At 36.7% G+C, this 25,432-nt stretch overlaps 1 long non-coding RNA gene across 1 annotated transcript in view; it reads right to left on the bottom strand.

Moving 5' to 3' along the window:
• LOC128868039 (uncharacterized) overlaps nucleotides 1-25,173 on the bottom strand; it is a 63,530-nt gene extending 38,357 nt beyond the window's left edge. The window contains exons 1-2 of the long non-coding RNA XR_008455051.1: nucleotides 24,975-25,173; nucleotides 13,201-14,013 (exon numbers count right to left, since the gene is read on the bottom strand). This is a non-coding gene — a long non-coding RNA (uncharacterized LOC128868039). The remainder of the gene's footprint in view (nucleotides 1-13,200; nucleotides 14,014-24,974) is intronic.
• Between the last annotated feature and the right edge of the window lie 259 nt (nucleotides 25,174-25,432).

Here is a 25,432-nt window from a genome sequence, read left to right as displayed (position 1 = left end):
TTGCAATTAAATTTAAACTTTGGAGGAAAGAGAGTCAAGTTCTAGTCGAAAATTAGGAAAAGATACCAACAATTAATTATAAGTGGAAAAAGTATATAGCATTTATGGGACTAACCCAGAATTTAAGCGTACAAAATTTTCAGAATTGGCTCAAATTCAGTTGCCTTTTTTGTCTACCTTTTTTCTTCGTATTCTAAACTTATTTCTACGCCCTTTAAATATGTAACTGCGTGAGTTTCGAAGCTTCGCCTACTTTCAATGCTGGCAAAGGTTCTCGCACCGCAAAATATTTTTCATTGGTAAAATTATCACAAGAAGTAACTCAAATTAATTTAAATTTCATTAAAATTATTCTGACATACGGATACGCCAGCCAACGGTAACAAGTTTCAGATGCAAAGAAGACTGCCGCTGCGATCATTCAGGAATGCTGCCAATCTACACCAACTTGTTGCCCACCCTTTCTTGCGCAGCTGTGGGAGCGGGTAGCGGACACGAGTCGCTCATGTGCATGTTTGGTAGTGCTGTTGAGAATTTTTTGAGTAACACCAGCGCAAAAAAAAGATTGTTAAATTAAATTCAAGAATCAAAAATGATTCCTTACTGCAAGCATTTTTCGTTTTTTTTTGGTATATGAAGCAAACATTTTTAAAAGCGTTTTTGCTGTATTTAATCAATTAATTAGTTAATTAACTATACCGTCGCATGTAACTTATACAGTGCTGTGCAAAACATATGCAACTACAGTTTTTACGCAAATAAAACACATATTGGCCTCACCGTGAATTTCCATGTAAGCAACAATTCCTATAAATTGCAATACAATTTTATAAAAAAATTTCCCACTTTGTTATTGCGTTGTGCTGACATTTATGCGAATATTTGCTCACATATAAATTCAAGATAAAGCCGATTATTTTTTAATGCCAAGAAGTGCTCGCTCAAGAAACATTGAAAAAAAATCAAAAAATCAAAAAAATTTAAGAAGTTTTGTACCTGTGCAACATACATGCAGCAACTAGTCCAATTTTTGCTGTAGTCCAAACGGCCACCTAATCTCAAGTGCGAAAAGATGGCATAACGAGTTTAAATGCGACGCCTTTCACTCAAGGACCATATTCGTAGAACTAGAAAACATTAAAGGCTTACAAACGGGCTCTCGATAGGTTTCAACCACACACCCAGGGCCGTAATTAGCTATCTGATGATGTCACATGAATCCAGTCCCACTTCTATTCGAATCAATATACATACTTATGTCCTCGGCGAAGATCCAAAAAATTCTGAGCCAATTAATCCATCTACTCCATCAGCTCGTGGAAGGTTTACAAGGTGTCTGGTACTTGCTCGTTTATGCAGCTTCTGCGAGACTTTCGTCGTGCGAGACTTTCGGTCTTTTCACATACCACCCCATAATAATAGGATCAGTTAACAGACCTATGGCTACTTATTTCATGGATAATTATTTTCTGCTCAATCAGAGGAGTTTCTGCAAGTTGTATATTCTATTCTGGCTGCATGAGACTGATTTCATTACAGTTGCCACGGTTTTTCTATCTTAAACTCGCGCTTTGAAAAAAATTTTCCTTGCAAATGGCCAGTGGAACGCCCAATGGAATGTACGTGACCTTTTCTGCAAGATCGTTTACTACTTCATTGAACGCTGGAAAGAATAAAGAGGTGGCAGAATTGGTGGCAAGTGGTGAATTTGACAGAATCAGCTGAATTGCTAACGTAATAATACAATATTTGTAGTCATTTTGTTGTTGTATTGATTTTAATTTTTATTGTTGCTCCTGAGCGAAATTTCTTTACAGTTTGTTTAATTATTGCTACGTCACAATTAAAATGCTCCCACGGTTGCAATCTTGCATTCTATTCTTCTTAGATTCGTTGTCTAGTATTTTATATGCCTTAAACGACATTAACCCAAACTCCAGTAACATCTCGCAGCAACAGTCTCGCCCCCAATGCCTTTATCGGAGTCCAATAACCACCCATTGCAGACTGGTTAGTGAGAGCTGCGTTACTCTGGCACAACTGGATGCTGTAGCAAGCTAGACTCCTACTAATCCAAAATAGATGCCAACACACTCAACGTATATCCGATATGCGAAGGTAATCCACATGACATTAACCATCTCTTCGCATGACAGCTTAAACCTACCCTTCCGTCGAAACAGCTCGTTTCCTGAACCTACTGTTAGGTGACGACAGCGACTGGCCACTTACCTTAGCGACAGAAACGGGGTTTAGGAAGCTGTCATAACAAGAAAAACTCATGCTGTTGAAGGATTAGCGCCACTCCGTTACAGTTTCAGAGTTGCTTGACTGTCAGGAAATATGAAAATGTTGCATGGGATCATGGGTATGGGATTATCGAAGACTTTCAGCAGATTATTTAAATGACATCAATTCAACTTAAAAAACATTACAATGATCTGGTATGCACTACATATTCATAAGTACTAATATTTTAATAATATTTCGGCCATATAAAAACCAAGAGAATCATTTGAGTCGGCAACTTCTTGCTCTATTGATTCTCTGCACTTCCTTTTGAAGGTTATTGCTAACAGACACACAATACGACAAATTTTAACTGTTTTTCTGCAACACGGGCACATCGACAGGCACGCAATACTCAATTGCAGTAAATCTGAGTTTTTAGTCTTCCATCCTCACGCCAGGATTTTGTTTTAAAGAACCCCAAAGTTTCAGTTAGGACCCAGCATTAAAAGAAGTATCCTAATTCTATAAAATTATATGATATGGATATATGGTGATTATAAATATTTTTTTATAACAATCCCATGATTCAATAATAAAAGGTTTGCTCAGTAAGTAGCTTTCTCATTCCCTCTTGACAAATCGGCTCCCTTAGCAAGACACTGGGTTGCTGACTCTAGAAATTTTTAGTAAAAGTGGAAGAAATGTAAAATTTCTAGGAAAAACATTTCGTTTTCAAAAGGGTGTATAAAGACTTGCTCGGTGTGTCCATAACCGAAACGATATGGAAAACATCCTGACACACAGCTTAAATCAGGATATCATAGAACATATTTTTGGGACAATGAATGTGAAAGATAGACGTTTTGACAATTTGAATCCGATGGCTTTCAAATACAGGTACTCCCCCAACCTTACTAGGTTACCTTAAAGATACATAAGTTACCAACAAGAGCTCATTTAGCAATATGTGACTAATCACAGCCTTCTGATGGCAGATAGTTTTTTATGAGGATTTTTTTCATGGCAGAAATACTCTCGGAGGTGTATTAGAAACAACATTTTCTATCATTTTGTGTTTCATACACGGGGTAGTTTGTCAAGTAGTTAGGAATGTAAGAATAATCGTGACTTGGGTGTCAAAACTCCAAACTTACATGGGCATAGCATAGTAAAGCAAGGCGTGAGTATGTTCACAGCTTGTTGTTAGTCAACTAAATTTATGATGAGTGCGCTTCTCCCCTGAAAGGCTTTCATTAGGACCATAATACTTAAGTAATATAATAGCGTCATATTGGCGTGCTCAGTTTTCAATTTAAAAATTAATTCACAAACTATCAACCTGGGTTTAACTTAATAACCTTATTTTTTAATATCAATCCTGGCAATTTCTATTTGTGTCATTTATAATTAATTAAAAAAAAAAAAAACATTTCTTGCAACCATTTTTACCAAAGGAGTATTTTTTTTTTCCAATTTCTTCGCCCTTCTTAAATGCAACCTTTTGTAAGGGAGTGTCAGAATTCTAATGTCACAAGTGAGCAAATCTTTAATAATTCAATCATGTAACAATCCTAAATTTTCATCATAGACATATGGATATCAAATGAAAAAAAATTTCAGAGAATTCAAAAAAACTATTTTTTTTTTCATAAATGAGAAATATTTTTTTGAAATTTTTGTCATAAACTTGTCGAATAAAACAATAATGTCAGAGAAATAGTAAATAAAAAAAGTTCATAAGAATCCTAGCTAAAAAATGTTAGAGAAGTGTTTCGAAATTTTCGTCATAGAATTCTGAAAATTCAAAAAAATAAAAAATTTTCTCATAACAATCCTTGCCAAAAAATCTTAGAAATATTTTTTAAATTTTCGTCATAGGCATATGGGTGTCAAATGAAAGAAAAATGTCAAGAGAATACAAAAAAAAAACAAAAAAAAATTCATACAAGCCTTCCCAAAATACATATATTAAAAATGTTTCTTAAAAATTTCGTCATAGTCTAATGGATACCAAATCATTTTTTTCTTCATAACAATCCGTTCCAGAAACTGTGAGAGCTATTTTTTCAAATTTTCATTTTTCAATATCTGGCTGTTTTCAACTACCGGTTAACTAATGGATATGAAATGAAAAGTCACTGGTTAACATTAACCTATTTAGTAGTTAATTTATGATAGTTAAGACGGCCCATAATATTTTTTTTATCATTTTGCGTTTTTTGTTTTGGGATAACTTCCATTATCTTCAAGGAAGGATAGCAAGCGCCCTGAAGGAGCTATCAGAAGATTTCCAGCACCGTTTCGTCAATCGAATATTCTTACGGAGAGAGAGTGCATATTTATGAAATGAAAATAAAACGCTTTACAGCGTCGTTGTTTGTGATGAAATTATGTCAAAAACTGACTAGAATGAGCAAGGCGTGAAATTTCTTCAGCACTTTGGATTGGTCGTCACAGACGCCGGATGCCAATCGAAATGAATATTTTTGAATGCAAATCAAGTTGAAGCTTCGTAAGTGAGTCATCCGAATTGCAGAAATTCACTCGACTAATTAAGGAAGTTTAGAGGTATTTTCCCTAAGATTGGACCTACTTCTCTTATAAATACTTTGGTATTAAGGAAGAAATGTCCTACACATGGCCACATTTTTTAAATAAACCTCTTAATTTTTGAATAACTGTAGTTATAGTATTATGTGACATCTTCCACTAACTTACACTTACATACATAATTAGGCATATGCGGACATACATATTTATATATGAAACAGATATGTATAGAAATTGCTATCAATTGATAAGAGACCAAATATGTATTTTATACCGTTATAATATTTACAGAAGAATGTATGAAATAGTAATAAGAAGATACATACATAAGTACGTATGTATGTAGAGTAGATGACTTTTCAAAAAAAAAAACAGAGTTGAGAGAGAAAAGTTAGCGCTGCTTTTACAACAAAAACTTGATAAGATATCAGGCACTGAAATAATATCTGTTACGTGTTTTTATTTTTATTTAATACAACGGTAATGCGGAAATAGAAATGTGAATGTACAGTGAATGGCATAGAAATTCGTACGTCGATTTTTTTTGCAATGTTTTTATAGTTTTTAAAATTAATACTCATTTCTAAGCCTTCAAACTTGCTCCATATTATAATGGATGAGCGTTTGGTTTTTGTATATGGAAGATATGAGCAACACTTCAGCGAAAAAAAATTCCAAAAACCAATACGGATTTTTAGCCATTTAAATTAAATAAATGTTTGCGGAAAATAATGGATTTATTTTTATTTTTATTTTACGCAAATGGTTTAAAACTGTTTTATGGTCGATCTTTAGCTACGAACCGATGCTACGACTACTCACATGGCCGGCCAACTTCGATTATTTGTGTGATTTTATCAACATTCTCGACATTTTCTTTAACATCAAAGATGTCTGAACGGAATCGACAAAACCAAGATTGCACGTAATTAACCGTTACAGTTTTTTTATTCCTTTATTATTCCACTTGGAAACATAGGACTTCAACAAAACATTTAAATCTTATTCTGTCACGAATTTAATTTTTTTAATGTTTTTTTGTGTTTTTCCTTTTTTTTCATTTGTACATACATATGTATGTACATACGTATGTATGAATGTTATACTGAAGTGTTAGGTGTTTTTATTTCATAATGATTTTTTATCGGAAAATTAAAGATCAAACTGCAGCATTTCAACCCAGAATAAACATGTGCTTATCTGAAAGCGGAGAAATATTACAAACAGATCAAGAGATTTTAGAAAGATGGCCTAAGCATTTTAACGACCTTTTAAATAAGAAACACCCGGACGTGAATTCACCTTGGCAACATATAGCTACGGCTGAAAACAGTATTCTGCCGCCAACATTTGACGAAGTCGTTGTGGCTCTTAAGAAACTCCAAAACGGTAAAGTAAGCGGTGAAAACTTTATAGCGACTGAGCTCTTAAAAGAAGGAGGTGAACAATTGCATAAACATTTGTACCACTTAGTGATAGACGCATGGGAAATAGAATCTATACCCTCTGATTGGCTGGGATGCATAATCTTCGCAGTGTACAAAAAAAGAGACAAGAGAGTATGTGAAAATTATCGTGGTAATTCACTGCTTAACTCTGCTTATAAGGTTTTTACTAATGCCCTCTATCATCGTATCAATGAATATGCAGAGACCATTGTTGAAGACTATCAGCGTGGATTCCGCAAGGGAAAATCCACAATCGACCAGTGCTTTGTCCTCAGTCAAATCTTTGAAAAACATCACGAATATGAAAAGGATATTCACTGCCTTTTTTTAGATTTCAAACAAGCGTTTGATAGCGTCAGGAGAGATAAAATTGTTTACGTACTGCTTAGCCTAGGAATTCCAGCAAAACTTACAAGGCTAATCATCGTTACGCTCACGGATACAAAAGCAAAAGTAATCATCCAAGGGAAGCTCACAGAGTCATTCGCAATTGAATCTGGTGTCAAACAAGGTGATGCACTATCCTCTGCCATATTCAATTTGATGTTGCATTTTGTTATAAAAGAAGTCAACAAAGGTGGTACATTACTAATTAAAACAACGCAAATATATGTATGCCTATGCAGACGATATCGGCCTTCTTTCGAGGAACACGAACGACTTAAATGAAACCTTTTTAAAAATTGACAAAATTGCCAACGATATTGGCCTCTTCGTTAACGAGTGTAAAACGAAATGCATGCTGAAATCAAGACGGCACACAAATGCACAGAATCTTCATGTAGGTGCACATACTTTTGAAGCGGTGCAACAATTTAAATATCTAGGATGCTTTCCATTTCAATTCAACCGGGCTATTCGGGACATGTTCTTCGATTTCGATGTAACTCAAATATGTTGCTCTCTGGTCAAAATAATGAGACACGTTTTTTTTTTGTTCGCCCGAAAAATGTTTTTTTCAAGATTTATCGGCAATTTTGTTTTTCGCCTCAAAATCATATTTTTTTTAATTAATATATAAGACAATTTTTTGTTTAAATGCTCATAACTTAGTCAAAAACGAACCGATTTTAATGATTCTGGGTTCAAAATGATCGTAATTACTTGCACGAGCGATTGAATTGAAATGGAAAGCATCCTAGGTGTTATGTTAACTTGTAGCGGTAACTCAACACCCGCAATCAAAGATCGCGTCAACGCCGCCAATAGAACGTACCATTCACGGAAAGATAATTGGTGCGAAGGCGAAGGGAAGGCGAGAAACCGATGGATAGACGCAGTAGGAAGCGATCTCTCAACAATGGGAATTCGCAACGACGAAGGAAAAGCAAGCGATAGAACACTTTGGAGGAGTTTTGTGAAGGAAGCTTTGACGCACCCCGCGTTGTAATGCTGTGAATGATGATGATGATTTCTTAATGATTCTTTTTTATTTCCATTTATAAATAAGTAATTGTTTTAAAGTAATATTGGAATTCTTTGTTCTCTAACCAATATTCGATAAACATTCAATTTTGCTTCAGATTAAATTCAATTTATGTTACATTATATTATTTTCTAGGTTTTATACTTTTCTTTCTTTTAATTTTCAAAAGTTTCTGAATTAAAAATTTTTTTTGTTTTTAAAAATTTTTTTAATTTAAATTTTTTTTTTCAATTTCTAAAGTTTTTTTTTTAATGAAAAATGAAAGTTTTTTTAATTAAAATTAATGAATTTTTTTTTTTTTTATTTTATAATTGCTAGTTTACTTATTTTATGAAAATAATTTTATTATTTGTATTTTGTTATAGGCTGTAAAGTTTTTTTTTTATTTTTATTTTTACATTTATTAGTGCATATTTTGCCTTGCCTTATAATCACCATCTTTAAAATTTGGATATACAAATTTTAATTGTTTTTTTTACCATTTATTGCTTTTCTTTTGCACAGTACTGTATATGCACAAACATAGATATAATAGCTCAGTGACGCATTAACGATGACAAACCGGTGTCCGGACAGTCACACCCACAATGATTAAACCATTGGAAAGTGACGTGGAAGTGCAGGGTGTCGTGAGATTATAGAAAGAAATTTCCCCAATTCAATTGAATGAACGATTGATTACTAAAAGAACAAATTTAAAAATTTGGATAACACGAGTAAATACCATATACATACATACTTGCAACAGATATGTTAGAAATAAATCAACATCATTGTTTTTCATTGCTAAGTGCATTTTAAGTGTATCAATTAAAAAATCTGTGTTAAAAATTACGCTGAATGATTTCGTTTTGAACTTTCTATTAGCTAAAGTCACAAAGTCACTCAATTACACACAACTAATCTAGAGCGTGTATGTGAATATATGCACAAATACATCTATAATGGTATGCACAAATACATACATACGTAGAAAAACTTGATCAATCAGTTTGCACCCAATAAACCATGTGAACACTTCATGCAGTTCATTACTAAGTACAATAACTACATTCATTAGTTTGACTAATTTCACATCCATACGAATATTTAAATACATATGTATGTGCATATGCATGTGTATTGGTGTACTTTGTATAGTAGCAATTGTTGCACACTCAAGCTTTTTATAAAAAAAGCCTAGGGATTTAATTTTTAACTAAGCGACGCCACTTCAAATGCCAACGTCACTTAGTTTTGACCTTATACATCATTTATAATAAATATATTTATGTGAACAAACAATTTTCAGTTTGCAGAGAATTTCGCAACAAATATATATACATATGGACATACATACAGCCATTGAAAAATACTTAAGAACGATGCGTTGGCAGCCATATATGCGCATGTTTTATCGAGTATCGGTGCCGTAACGGTACTTTTCGCGCTTGAATATATTTGCTGTGATCACATTCATTGAAATGCTTTCATTTACAGTCTATGTCAGAAGAAAAGGTGCGTTTTTTTTCTTGTAACTTTAATATATATTTCGTTCTGCTTTTTGCTGCGTAATAGTTCCACTCAAGGGCTACGACGCCAGTGCTAACTCAGGTTAGTGTCGTTCGATACTTTCCCGTAAACGCAACCAAACAAAAATGTATGAGAAGTACGCGAAGCGTTTTGAGGTGGTATTTTTATGCACGCATTCGAAAGGGTCGAAATTATCTTATGCCGCCGCGGCTGCAGAAGTGATTAAAAAGTCAAAAGAGTTTGTTGTGATGTGAAATCAGCGGTATAAAATGCACAAAAATGTTAATGACTTCTGTCGTGTGACTTCTTTAACCTGATGCTAGAAAAGATCGTGCAAGCCGCACCACTTAATCATTCACCCACAATTTTTAATAATAGCGTACAATTGTTAACGTATGTCGATGATATTGACATTATTGTCCTTTTCCAAACGCGAATGGGTCTGGTGGTGAACGAGGACAAAACAAAGTACCTCCTGTCATCAAAAAAGGAGACGACGCACTCGCGTAACGGCACCCTCGTCACTGTTGACAGCTATGATTTCGAGGTTGTAAAAGACTTCGTATATTTAGGAACCAGCATTAACACCGATAACAATGCCAACCTTGAAATCCAACGTAGAATCTCTCTTGCCAACAAGTGCTACTTTGGACTAAGTAGGCAATTGAGTAGTACAGTCCTCTCTCGACGAACAAAACTAACACTCTACAAGGCTCTCATCATGCCCGTCCTAACGTATGGCGCAGAAGCGTGGACGATGAAGCGACGCTTGGAGTGTTTGAGAGAAAGCTTCTGCGTAAGATTTTTGGACTTCTGCACGTTGGCAATGGCGAATAGCGCAGGCGATGGAACAAAGAGCTGTATGAGCTTTACGACGACATAGACATAGCGCGGCTACGCTGACTGGGTCATATCGTCCGAATGGATACGAACGCTCTGGCTCTGAAAGTATTGGAGGCGGTACCAGCTGGTGGTAGCAGAGGAAGAGGAAGGCCTCCTCTGCGTTGGAAAGATCAGGTGGAGAGGAGCTTGGATTCACTTGGTGTGTCCAATTGGCGCCGGTTAGCACGAGAAAGAAACGACTGGCGCGCTTTGTTAAACTTGGCCAAAATCGCGTAAGCGGTTATCGCGTCTATTATGAAGAAGAAGAATGACTCCGCCGGATCATAAACCGCACCAAACAGTCACACGTTGAGGATAGAGAGGCTTTTCAATAATAACTCTTGGATTTTGTGAGCCCAGATCCGACAATTTTGCTTGTTAACGGAACCACCGAGGTGGGAATGGGCCTCATCACTCAAGATGGTTTTTCGATGGAATTCCGGATCATTTTCATGCATTTCAACGATCCAATCTGCAAAGACACGACGTTGTTGATGATCGGCCAGCTTGAGTTCTTGTGTTAACTGGACTTTATAAGTCTTAAGACCCAAATCTTTATGCAAACTACGGTGTAATGACGTTTGTGGAACGCTTAATTCTAAAGGACGACGAGGAATAGACAAGCCTGGGTTTTCTTCAACACTCTCGGCTACAACAACAATATTTTCGGCTGTTCTTGAGCGACATGCACGGGTTTTATTCTTCACATCACTAACTTGTCCCAACAGCTCGAATTTGTTCACCAATTGCTGTATTGCGGTCCGACAAAGTGCTTCACGATGACCCAAAAATGTTCGAGTTTCACTAACCGGCTCTGCCAAATTTTCACCATTTTTATAGTGAATTTTAATAAGTTCAATGCGTTGTTTAAGCGTGTATCGTTCCATTTTTATTAATGGCGTAGTTTCTACTTGTCAAATATCAAAAAATAACAGCTTCGAAAGTAGCATCTACCGAAATAGCGGGCTATTCAAAATAACACCTGTTATTGGAAAACCCTTTATATATTTATATATAGCAGGTCAGTCCATAAGTTCGTGCGTATTTTACCCATAATTTCACTTTTGTATGATTTTTGCATACAAAAAATTATTCGCGGAATATAACAGAACTATTTATATTTTCTTCGATATATTGTGCATTCAACAAGTGATTTTAATCACGGATAGAAGCACGTCTTGTTAAAAAATAAAATGGAATCTTCGAACGCGTATAAGAGGCATATTTTGTATTTTTTTTTTTTTATAAAAGTGGTAAAAATGCAACAACTGCTGCTGCAGAAATGAACACTGTTCACGGAGAGGATACCGTGAGTGTAAAGTATGCGCAAAGGTGGTTTTCAAAATTCCGAAGTGGTAACTGCAACGTGGAGTATGCCCCGCGCGCTGGTCGGTCTGAAGTCTTTAACTCCGACGCCTTGCTCGAACTCGTGGAAGCTGAGCCAAATTTGACAGTCGATATGATAGCTCAGAGGTTAAATTCATCGCATGGAACAGTTCACAGGGACCTGGTTCAGTTGGGAAAGGTTTCAAAGCTGGGGAAAATGGGTTCCGCATAGACTTTCCGTCGCCAACCTTCAGCAGAGAGTGAATGTGTGTTCTCAGCTGCTGCAACGGCTTGAAAATGAAATTTTTTTGATCCGTATCGTTACTGGTGATGAAAAATGGGTCCTTTTCAATAATCCTTGCGAACAGTATTAGATAAAGATGAAACACCAGAACCGACCCCTAGAGATGGCCTTCAGGGGTTACATGGGTTTCGTCGGGTAAAAAAAGCCTATTTTCAATATTTTTTTTCTATGTAAAAAATTATTTATTTAATTCAAACTTTTTTCTGTCTTATAGATACATATTTAAAGAATAATTTCTGAAATTTTCAAACAAAAAAAATGAAAACTCCTCCATTGTGACGTCATTTCCGGTGACCCTTCGAAAAAGGGTGCGTCCGCGATGTAAGCATAACTCCTGACAGGATCATCAAAAATGAAAAAACAAAAATAAGTGTTTTAGTTAAGACCATAAACTCAAGCTTGAACGAAGGAAAGAAAACTAAAGTAAAAATTGAAATTTTGGCAGACATTTTTCCAAAAACATGAAAAATCGGTAAAATTTGCTTGACATTTTTTTTTTTTTTTTAATAGTTGTAATTGAAAAAAAAATTCTTCGTCCAAGCACGAGTAAAATGTATCTCGTACACCTGTGTAAAATTTCATCAAGATCGGTTCAGTAGTTTTCGAGAACATTTGACAACCGACTTTGAAAACACGGTTCCGAGAAAAACGCGTTTAAAGTTTTGAGTAACAATAAAAGTGGCTTGGAGCGTACACCTTCCAAAGGCTGTATCTTCGAAACTATTATTCGGATCGACTTGAAAATATAGGATATTATTCTTGAGATGTTGTAGAAATTAATAAATAAAAAAAAATCAAATCGATTTTAAACCCACGAAACCCATGTAACCCTTTCACCCAAAGAAGATTCTCCTGTCTCTTAAGTGGGATATGGCCGGTATTGTTCATTATGAACTTCTTGAACCAAACCAGACGATAACTGCTGATTATTATTCCCATCAGTTATCAAACCTGAATGAGGCACTTAACAAAAATAAACCGTCTTTAGTGAATAGACGCAAAGTTTTGTTTCAACACGACAACGCAAGACCTCATACCGCAAGGCAAACATTAGGCAGGCTGAACGAGCTCGGATGGGAGCTAATTCCGCATCCACCATACTCTCCGGATATTGCACCTTGTGATTATCACCTTTTCCGTGGACTTCAATCCCATATGATTAACAAGAACTACTCCTCAAAAGAAGCTATAAAAAAGGATATCGAAGCGTGTTTTGGCTCCAAGGACAAACAATTTTTTGAGCAGGGAATTAAAAATTTGCCTAAACGTTGAAAAGACATTGTAAATAATGAAGGAAAATATATTATTGATTAATAAACACTTTAAACATCTTTTTATTAATTTTAAAACCACCTTTAAAAAACGCACGAACTTATGGACTGACCTGATATATTCATACCGTGTAATAAATAAAATTGTGTAATTTTCGGCCACATTGTAGGTATTTTAAGTTGTTTCCATGCTCCAAGCGAGTTTTAGATTTATTGAATTTTTAATAAGGAATTGTTTTTTTAAATTACCTTTTATTAATCGCAAACCAATATAAACTGTTGCTGCTGCTGTTACAGAATTTCCACTTGTTAAATTACTTCATTTGATTTTCATTCGAAGCGCATTTATCAAATTTGTATTAAAAGTACTTGCCATTAGTCTGTTATTCGTTTAAAAATTGTTAGCTACAAATGTAGTTTCTTTTTTTGTTTTGTTTTTTTTTTTTTTGCACTAAACAATCGCTGGCTATTACTAGATTTGTGTGCAAGTAATACAGCGTTAGCGTTTATTAAAATCACTTTTGTATATAATTTTAAATTTTAACTTTTTTGTTACCCTTATTTTTTTTTTCCTTTTTTGATTTTATATTTTTCTTTTATCAAAAAACTTACACTCGCTGCGTTAAAATTGCAATTCAAACACTTTAATGTGTTTCCACAAATTCAAATTAACTCACTTTTTAAATTTTTATGTTTTTGTTGACTAAACACATTACAGTCTGTATTTACGTACGTGTATGTATGTATGTACTTCCTGTACTCACAATGCATGCAATCGATTGCAGTTTAAAACATTTAAGCTGTTAGTGTGTTTTGTTGCTGTTTTTTTTTCTTTTGTTTTTTTCAAACTTTAAATATGCCGTTTTGTGATACACGTTTCGTTTTTAAATCCGCTTTGAATACCATTCACACATGCTGCGTACATATGTATGAGTGTATGTATGTTTTTATAGATGTTGGACGTTGCAATTTTTAATATTCATACGCATGCAATTTGAATTTTCTTGTTACTGCGTTCCGTTATCTTTTTTGTTAGCTTCGCAGTTTTCTGTAGGTTTTTATCTAAAATTGTAAGAAAAAAGAAAAACCGTAATTATTTCAAGGCTTTTTAACTGAAAAATATGTATTTGTAATTTTGAAAATTTTGATTTTAAAATGTACACAAAAAGTAACTAAATAATAAGCAAAAACACAGAAGTTATGATATGGTAAATATAGGTATTATTTCTTGAAGTAAAAAATATATTGAAAAATATAGAAATTTCTGATACATTTTGTACGAGTACGTGCAGGATTCACACATCGAGGCCTCATCAGAATTTGCTGAGAACACGGCTTTCTGCTGCTGCGCTTATTGACTCTTCAATTGGCTCAGCTTTCGCTTCATTAATCTAGCCTAGCGTGACCATTTGGCCATGCATTGAGCAAATCCTAACTCCTATAGCCCCCTTTTGAACTCTAAAGATGAGAAAATATAGAGTCTGAGCTAACACGCAAGCGACGTCCATAAAATTTAAAAGACAAAAAAAGTTTTTCTTGATTTATTTTATTTTTATTTAAAATTTGAAAGACGTTACAATTTTTGTGATTGTTTTAAAATTAATATTTGGTATTTTCGTTATCCCTTTCATCGGCATTAGAAGTTTTCAATTTTTTGGATGGTTGAACATACTCAGACTTCAGATATATACAAGGTGAAGTCCAAAATAAACAAGACTGGCATCGTAGAAATGTTTTTGATGGCGCCATATTTTTAATGAGTTAAGGCGTTGGAAGTTACATCCCTAGTGGACTTCCAGTGAAAGCTTGGTGACAATCGGTTCAGTGGAAGCGAAGTTATTGCATCTAAAGTGTCAGTACGTTTGTGTCATCGGTACAAAAATGAGTTTCGAACAAAGATCTAATATCAAGTTTTGTTTTAAAATCGGTAAAACGTTTACTGAAGCATTCGAATTGATAAAAAAAAGTTTATTGTGATGATTGTGTACCTCGTGCCAGAGTTCATGAGTGGCTTACACGTTTCAGAGATGGTTGCGAGGACATAAATGACAATGGACGGCCCCCAAAATCAGCGAGAACTCCATCGAAATTGTTCGTAAATTTATAAAAAAAAAATTAACTGAAATCATTGTTGAAATTCATGAAATCGGAGTTGAATATGTCCAAAACATCGATTTATCGCATTGATCACTGATCATATGGTCTTTCGAAAGGTCTGTGCACGTTTCATTCCGCATAAGTTAACTGAGGATCAAATATTGCTCAGAATTCCACTTTCGAAAGGCCTCATTAAAGAGGCGAGAAAAGAAGAGAACTTCCTTTACAACACTGTAACTGGTGATGAAACATAGTGCTTCCAATATGAACCTAAACTAAGCGTCAAAGTGCCGAAGGTCCCAGGCGAGCCACCACCCAAAATATCGTGTTTGGAGAAGTCAAAAATCAAGTCGATGCTCATTTGTTTTTACGATTCGAAGGAAATTGTCCACAAGGAGTTTGTGCCAGCGGGCCAAACCGTCAATACAATTTTCTATCTTGTCGTTTAGAATACCGCGAAGGAGGAAGCTGGTTCTTATTGCATGGTAATGCACCATCTCATCGATCCGCTCTTGTGACTGATTTTTTTTTTTTTTTATTTGTTTATTTATTATCAACTAATATTATTAAGTACTACAATAAACAATAGTATTAGTATGGTAATGATGTGTCGTACAATGTCTCTAGACGAGCTCTCAAGTACGTATATTATCTGATGTCGAGTAACTTTTTCTTAGTATTGAAATTAATTTTGTTTTAACTTAGAAGTTATTAAAATATTTTATAACTTTGATGCAAGGAAAAAGGGAACAAAAACGATGCATAGATTATTGTTTATAATAAAAGCCTTAAAAGTAGTAAAAGAAGGTAGTCAGACTAGAAAGGTGGTATGAGTTAGTGTTGCGTGTCATTTGTTAACCACCAGCAGTTTTTAATGGTAAGGGTGGATTCGATTTTGTCGCAGCTTGAAATATATGTATCAAAACGTTTATTATTTGCATTAAGTGTTTTTTATGTGATTATTTTATTGTTCGCTCTTCTGAATATGTGATATATTATTGGCGTATAGTTTTCGTTTTGTATAAAGCCTTTTTTGTCGAGGTATAAGAAGGATTCGGGAGGTGGAAATCCATTAGAAATAGCTAGTGAGAAATAATCGTCGCTTTCGTAGTAAAACGCTCTTATTAATATGTTATTGGTATTGTATAGGCAACACCGGATATGTTTTCTTATTAAATTTATAATATGACAATCAATTCTGGGCACTTTCGCTGTGTTATAAAGCTTTGAGCTCGAGATGTATTGGTGTAGTTACTATTTTGTGATCTATATAAGGAAGTACATGATCGTAGTATTCTTCTCTCAAGCTTCCTTAGTCGTTCCATATATGAGGGTGAAATGTTGTACCAAATTGAGCAACCATATGTGAGTATCAGTCTTACCAGGGTTTGATACATTAATATTTTTACTTTCTTGTGTAGTAGTTTCGATGAAAACATTTTTTTATAGATATGGAAAGCTCTTGCGGTCTTCTCGACTTGGAGGTTAACGTGATCGTTATAGTATAAAAATTTATCAAGGTGAATACCGAGATATTTGACAACATAAACTCGAAGTTATCAGAACAAAGCTCCTGTCGTTTCTCGTGTCCATCCCCATTTTTCGGCTTTAACAAAAATAATATACTCCAGGAAACCAAAAATGGTTCCAAATTAAAATCAATGAACACTGGAATGGCACAAGCGGCCTTAGTCACTCCAAAAAGTTTTTGAACTTCAATGCCAACATAGCAAAATCTGCTCTAACCCTAGATAAAAAGGGCCTCAGATTACTCTGTGGAGCACTTACAGGTCACTTTGCCAGTAATAAACACTTTAACACAATAGGGTTATCTAGTACAAGATCATGCAGGTTCTGCTGTGATGAAGAGGAGTCTATGGAACACTTAATCACCAACTGTGAGGCATTAGGCCACAGGAGACACAGACTCGTACCTACTAGAGGAGGAAGACCTACAATTGCTCCCTCCTAAGATCTGGTTCGATTCCTCGGTACACTAAATAAGTATAATTAAGTAATTAGGAGCGCACAATAGCTCATTCCGGTCACAGTGCATAAAGGCCTTAGCCTAACCCGTACAATCATTACCATTACCATTGAAGCCAGTAAACTTTATAACACTTAACGCGTGAACTTAAGATAATTGTGCAAGTTTTTCCCATTTACCGTCAAACAATTTTTTTCCTTTGAGCTCCATAACAATTTTGCGCAATTTTGTTTCGGCGCTATCGAAGTCATGTTTAGTTAGTAGGATATCTTGGAAGAACAGACACCAAGTTTTAGCCAGATCGGTTTATTTCTTTGTGTTTGAAATTCGTTTGAATCGAGAAAGTCGAGTGGTTTTCCTTTTCCATCACACCAACACACCAGCTCACGCCCAGTTGTGATCGCAAAATTAATGGAAATAGGGTTCCAAAAATATAAAAGGTTTACTCCTAACATTTAGTTACAATACCTTTTATTTTTGCACGGATTTTTCAAACGACCCTTGTACTTTTGACGAAAAAAACTTGATTCAGCCTTGTAAAATTGTTTAACAAGAACTTATTTGCGAAGTGAAATATTTCTTGTTTCGTTTTGAAGCTTTGATTGATTCATTGAATATTTTTTTCGTACGATTTCAATCAAGGCGCATTTATTAAAGGTGATGGCTCGAGACCAACAACAATGTTTCGTACGTTTGATTGTCACAGCAAGGTAATGGCGAAATAGAAAACAAAAAATTAATTCCCCTTGTTTTATTCTGTGCTGACAGCTACATGGACACAGCGAAAGAAAAACGCAAATCAAACAAATTCGCCTCGATTTCAATACAAAAAAGTCTCCCCTTTTTGCCCAAAAAAATGGTTTCTCTTTTTAACACCGTTTTCCTGTAATTTCTTTAATCCAACAAAAGTCTTTTCTCACTTATGGTGACTTTCTTAGGTTTTAAATATGATCAAGCTTCAAATCAAATACTCGTACCTTTACAAGCAACAACATCGAAAAGCTTTTCAGATTATTCTGAAAAAGTTTCAGTTAGTTTTAAAAACTTTCAATTCGTTCGCTTTTGGGATTGAGGTACCTTTTGAAAGAGGATTTCAGTAATTGAATAACTCGTTCCTTAGTTACAAAGCTTTGATCCTAATATTGTTGATCTCTGCAGGAACAATCGCATACAGTGTGGTCCATATAGGGGTTTCTTTTAAAATAAAATAAAAATGACAAAAATCAATTTTTTCAGTATATTAGTGGTTTATTCGAAAGAGTAAACGTTCCCATTATTTATGGAACAAGATTTCATGCATGTGACTGTCTTGGCTGGCTTCACAGTAGCGCATCCTATTAAACCAGTTTTCCAACACCTTGGTGACGGTTTCTGGCTCTACTGATTGAATGGTTTGCTCGATATTCAGCTTAAACACCTAAATCGTTAATGGATTGTTTGCATAACATCGGTCCGTCGCGGCACTCCACAAAAGAAAGTCTAACGACGTCAAATCGCAGTTCCGAGATAGCCAATTGACATCGTCTAGATGGTTGATAAAACGATTACCGCGCTATTCGGCTAAAACCAAAGATCGTTCGAGTCCATGACTTAAATTTGCGTCCACAAAAAAACATTTATCATGCCACTGCAGAGCTCAACGTTGACCGGAAATGCATTTCCAGCAGTATTTTCAAGGGAAAATGAGCCAAAGATGTCACCACTCCATAAGCCCCACCAAACTGTTACTCTCTGAGAATGCATTGGCTTTTCGGCGATCACGAGCAGGTTTCTGATCCCTAAATGCAGCAGATTTGTTTTTAACACAGCCGCCGAGATGATTTTTGCTTCCTTTAAATAAAGACATTGTTTGGGCTACATTGCATTGACAAGATGTAGGGCCGGAATAAGTTTCAATAGTAATCATTTTAAGATGATCATAATTTTTTTACCAGCAATTAGAACTGAATGAAGAGGAAATCTGGAGGTTATCTATCTGAGAGGGCCATTTCCAAATGAAAATATAAAAATGTGAGTGTCAGTGGGTGATTTTCCCTAGTGATAAGCTTATGGCGGAACTATCGTAAAGGGCATACCATCATGAGTGTCAGTTGAGTCGTACTCAGGCAACTTTTAATCTAAGAGCTGAACTTCCTATTAGCCCTAGAGTGCATAGGGAGTGTACTCCACAAGAGAGAGTCCCATCACACCAATTGTGGAGCCTAGTTTTAGATGAGCTGCTACGAACGAAATTTCTATCCTAGGAGGAGTCATACCTATCCAGAATATACGGACAGATTAGCAAGACACGTTCTGTAATTTTTAGAGCCTTTCTGAAATTTAGTGCAGGAAGTAAAGCTTGACAAAAAGATAGGGGCGCGGACGGTGCGTCTACGGCGGAAGGCATAGAATTTGAGGTGAGAATACACCAAAAATTAAAAAGTCAAGAAAGAAAAGAAATGGCTGAGAATCCTATATTGGCACCAGACTATGAGACTAAGCCACACCAAGCTCAGAATAAAGTTTCTGCTACAAGTACGCACTTTCTGGAGGCTAAGTAATATCCTAGGCATATGAGGAAACTTCTACATCACTTGACTGATAAGATCTAGGACTTTACACGACAACCACTGGTAATATACATAAAGGCTATACACGACATTCAACGACATCACTTTTAAGATCTTCCGCTCCCTGAATGTCGTAATCGTAATTCATCTACCACTCATTGCAAACGAAGAGCTTCAGCTGCCTCGTGATATCCGCGCTACTTTAGCATTCCTATATATCCAGAATCGACCTTCATATATTCAACATATCGCACCCTAAATACAAAAGGGTCACAACTCAAAATTTTCCACACTCGAGCTTGACTTGTTTACAGTAGCACAGAAAACAAACTGTGTGACATATCACGCTGAAATTTGCCATGTAAGCTTATAACAGTCCTACCAAAAAACAAAAAATTTATTTTTGCCATATGTCATCCGCGGACCGTTTTATTGATAACGTCTCGTTCATATTTGAGCTTCTGCTCATTTTGAGTTGTGACCCTTTTGTATTTAGGGTGCGATATGTTCGGCATGTAAAGGTAGCTCGCACGACACTAATTATCTATTCACATGCCCCCTTAAACCCACTCATCTAACCCTCCGCCCTTCTGCACCCACCACAGTCAAAACAGCACATTTCCCGGCCCTATCCCTAGATAAGCTTGACGACCAGTTTGGTAAACTGTTATCCTCATGGGACAAAATACACTGCGAAATCTTCTGTATTGTAGAGAATAATACACCCACTCATCGTGTACAAGAGTAAAGAGTAAAACACTTTGAATAGAACTGTGAATAGAAGAGGGCAAAAGAGATATTCAGGACAAGCCTGGGAAGCTGATTGGTTAGCTAAATATCGAGCCCCAACACTGAGATGATCTGCACCATTTTTGCTGGCAGAATGTACAAAATGCAGAGGTGTGACTAACATAAAACTGTTAACCGGCTCTCAGCGTTTTTGAGGGAATCAGCTGATTGGCTGTCGTAACCGGGGCCAAGACAGCGATTTGTTTACGAAAAAAAAAAAGATTGTGTTGGTGATACACGAAACAAATCAACACTGTCTATGCTCGTTTCTTACTTTGTTGCCGTCTAAACGACTGATTAGACGAGTGTGTGAGTACGTGTGAAATGAGCGAGCAGAATTCCTCTGCCGAGTCCCCTGGAACGTGCGAGACGAAGTTACACTTGCAATTTTGCTTCGGATGCCCAAACCTGGTTATCTATCATCCTTACTTCGCTGGGGGACACCATCCAAGAAGAGTTTAGTCCAGAGATGAGGATTTTAAAATATCTGCATCATTAAAGTTCATTGAATACTTCGAAGCAATCTGTTCACGTTTGGAATGTCATTTTTGGGACTTGCCCGCAGCGGTATAGGTGTACTAGTTTCTCGATTCCGATGCCATATTGAGAAGGCAAGTACAGGAAAAGGGCTCATTATGGACAGAGCAAGAGCACACATGTGCTAAAAAATTATCTCTTAGATTTCCTAAGTGGACTTAGACAAAGTACTGTAAAGGGCAGAAGACACAATAGATCTCAATCTATGTACACCGAACAGGGACTGCCACGCCATCAGCATTCTCCGAAATACATTTAAATTCAGGGATTGTTTTAGGGAGTCAATGACCCAACGCAGATGGAAATCATCTTTCGATCACTCGAATATAAAATTATGGTAGTGTTGGAAAATTCATGCAATTAGAGGTTAAGTTTTGTGAGCAGATATTCACACATACATATGTTTGATCGTACTATCAACTCAGTTGCGAGAGAATGGGATCGATACGGCAGGTGATGCGTATCGAGTAGAGATTAGACGATCGGTTCTACTATTCCCCATCATTCCCTAACGGATTTATGCTACCGGAACTATCCAAATGTATGTCCAGCCAAGGACTGTAACAAAAATATTTGTAGCGTTGCTACACAAAACGTAGTATTTTCAAGGTTTAAAAAACTCTTAACCCACATCAATAATAAACTGAGAATATTCACGGGCCACTGGAGACTGCGTAGTAATCTACACATGGTCGGGGAGACTACAATGGACTATCTCCCTGAATGCAGCGCTATGGCACGGAGGTCAGATATCTCGGCAAAGTGCATCCAGAAGAAAGGCATATACGCTCTATCCAACCCAACTCTATCTTGAGTTTAGTAAGGGAACTGGGTCTAAATAAGGGACTGTGGTGAATAGAGGGCACAAAATACCATGAGGTCGAAGAGCAAACCTCTATCAGAAATACCATGGTGGAAAATCAGCTACGTAAACCTGTTTTGAGGATTGTCCCATCATTTTCCATATACAATCCAATAAATCACCTAAATCATATTGAGAAAGAAAATAACATTCGTTGAGCCCATAAAATTTGTCATTCAATCAATATTAAGATCTAGTTTATCTGCCAAATCTTACTTATCCGCTAATGGAAATGTAATTCAAGAGATTTTTTCGTTCACCTGGTCACTGGTCAGATGACAAGATGGCAAGAATAATAGGTGTGCAATTTGTGAAAGAAGAAAACGCATCCAAAATTTGTAGAGAAATACTACTGGAGTGGCAGTCATTGGCCGATTGTGCTTGTTGTCACATTATAATCCCCAATACATTTTTTGGCAACGCTGCTGAAGTTCTGCTAACGTAGAACCGACGTGATTGGCCGGATCGAGGGGTTTGAATAACAGACGCAAATGTGTTTAATCTATTCCTGGTGTGCGAGAACACAATCATCACATTATGAACACTACAGAACACCTATAACCTTACTTTCAGTTATGACTCTAAAACCGTTCAAAAGTGCAAGGACTTGCACAGGGAACTTACGGGAAACAGGTGACTGGAGCAATGCACACCGAAATCATTTTAACTATGCGCTATAAAATAGAAGTTTACTTAAACCCAGTCAATGCATGCATATGCAAATTAAACAAGAATGAAACAATCAACAACACGATGAACGTAAAAGCAAAGCAACGCCAACAACGATATTAGCAGCGACGCAGCAGCAGCAGCATTAGCAACAAAAATTTAAAACTGCGCAGCAGCAGCGCTGCACGACCATACCAACGACAACCGACGACCAACGACAATGGATGATGATTCTGATTCGATTTCGAGTCACTCGCTTTTTACTTTTTCTCCCCATTATTTTTATTCGTGCTTTTGCTATGTGCGCTTTTGAATTGCCTCATTTTGCCCCTGATATTTCTTCAACTCTTATTTCGCTATTCCAACAATTCCAACTGTATTGTTGTTGGTTTCAATTTTGCTAAAGCAATTGAGTAGAACTTGTAGCTGCAAATTTGGGGGTCTTGAGTCATTTCTTTTTGTGTGGACTTTTTAATTGGAGATGGAGTGAAGTAGTGGCACACCAATGTGTTCATTTTTGACAACGCGGCAATATGCAAGAAAAACATTTGGGGACAATAGATATGCACATACACACACACACACATGTGTCTGTTTCAAGAGTACATTGCAATGCATTGCATTGCTATCACCTGCTCACGCAATAACATGTCAATAATATAGTCGCCGTCAGCTTTCCCACCAATGCCGTCAAGTAAATTTTCCGGCTACTACGGTTACTAATATGTACACTGCCTACACTTTCACCACCCCGAACTTGCGTGCGAAAAATATATGATGTAGCAACAGCAGCGTACTGGCGAAGCACCACTCGTTTGAACACGTTTCTGGCACATATTATCTGCACCGAATTTATTGGAATTTTTTGTTTAGTGATCAGCAAATTTTTACCTTTACAACGCTACCAAATATGTACATAACCACCACGTGTGGACACACCAAAATCACAATTTTCCACCATCATAGCACTTCGATTACGAATGATTTCAAATTTTGTTCAAAATTAGCTATGAAAAATTCCTATTCTGCAGATGGTGCGCTTTCGTCGAATTTCGGCCGACGATGGTTGACAAACGGCGCGTTTTGCTGGTTAGCAGCTCGCTGACTGGCTTTGCAGCGGTGAACAGTGTTGGCAAAGTCGACGCCAACTGAGGCGACCGCGGTAGCAGCACCGACGACGCCGTTGTTGGTTCTGGTCGTTTACAGTAGCGCAGGCAAGAAGAGGTGCACGCCGGGCGAGCCGAAACGAACCAACCGAGCAGGCATTCAAAAAAAAATAAAAACAGAAACATTCGAGAATCGGAGTCGCGGATAGCATGGAATGGCCCATCAGCCGGTGGTTAGGCAATGGCTAAACGAGCGCCAATAACCGAGGCAATATGTGGGGACCATACCTGGTCAGACGATTCTAATGGGCTGAATATGCACCCTTGTACCACCCACCGTAGATGCAATCGGCGGTACGGCTGCACGCACATACACATGCCCATGACCAGCTTGTTTCCACACATATTGCTTGTACATACCTTAAGAGGATCCAATGCACCAACTATCAGTTAGTTGGTCATTTGCACTTTCAATTTGACATTTTTACGCTTTTGCGTTTGTCATGCAATTTTCTTTTGAGTAATTCAAATATATAACTCAAAATTGCCTACACAATTCTTCCTCACAAGTACACAGTTTCCTAATTTTTGAGCTAGTTGCGCGTTTAACCAGTAACTGCGTTTCCACTGCAAACGAATAAAATCCACCGAAATCGGCTGACAAGTCGTTGCTGACTGGCAGTATTCTCTTCCACTTTGTGGGCTAACCAACCGTTCACTCACTTCTCCACTCCACATGCACAAATGAACATACATACATACGTATCATACACGTTGATGGTGGCGTCGACGCCAAAGTCAAAGTCGCCATAGGCGATGCTTCGGCGTGTTGGTGTTTTTGTACTTGTTTTTGTTTTTTCTTATGGGGCCGGTAGAGGAATATAACGAAAAATTGGAATTCCACATATCACTAAGGCGCGTTGCCAGTCGCTGCCACTACCATTCTACATTTAAAAAAACACCAACAAAACCAAAAACTATATAGTAAGTAAAGCCACCAACAACTCCAACCAAAAAAAGTACGAAACGAATCGTTCTTTCATCGGTGTTGTTGGTTGTGTTCACTGTTCACGCGTTTCGCTTTCGTCCGTCCACCACTTTTCGTTCTTTTACAAAATTTTCCTCGTGCCCACTTTACCCAATATAACAAATTCCAAACTTTACACGTTTTAGAAAAAATTCTCATTGACTTTAGGCAATTGAAAACGCAAGCAATTCAATCTCATTGGCAAATTAAAAGTTCCTGAAAACACACCTAGCCAATTGTCTTTAAGAGATTAAATATGCACGAATTGACTGATTGGCTGTGCACACGACCAAATCGTCGATGTACCGCATTTCCGGAAGGTGGTGGCGTAGTACGGCCCTGTTCTGTAATCGAATTCGCACTCGCTCAATTCGCTTTGTGGAATAGGTGATGTACGCACCTCAAATTGCTACACTCCCTCAATTTGCAGCATTTGACTAAACACTTCCTGGTTATTTTGTACTTTTCTTCACTTCAATTTCAGGTTGATCCAACACAATTCACATACCACGCTGCCAGCAAACTATTGCTGCTGTTCCTCTGCTTCTACTGTCAGTGCTATGCTTCGCTACATATCGACTGCTGTCGCTCCGTTGCCTTTATTGCTGCTTTTTGCTTTTGCGGATAACTCTGCTCGCGATGAATTTTCGAAAAGCCGCAACAACAAACAATGTTTTTTTTTGTTGTCATTCGAGTGTTTGAAGTGTTGTTGTTTACATTTTGACACTTGTCAAATGTAAATCGTTGTTGCAAAAGCAGCCGCAACCATCTCATTCATACAATTTATTCATCGGATATGTATGAGCGAGATAGAGTCGAACACTCACCGGTTGCATCCCCTTTGCAGTGCGTGTGCTA

The sequence above is a fragment of the Anastrepha ludens genome, chromosome 2 (genome assembly GCF_028408465.1).
Source record: "Anastrepha ludens isolate Willacy chromosome 2, idAnaLude1.1, whole genome shotgun sequence".
Classification (NCBI taxonomy): Eukaryota; Metazoa; Arthropoda; class Insecta; order Diptera; family Tephritidae; genus Anastrepha; species Anastrepha ludens.
This window is presented reverse-complemented; position numbering and strand designations above follow the sequence as displayed.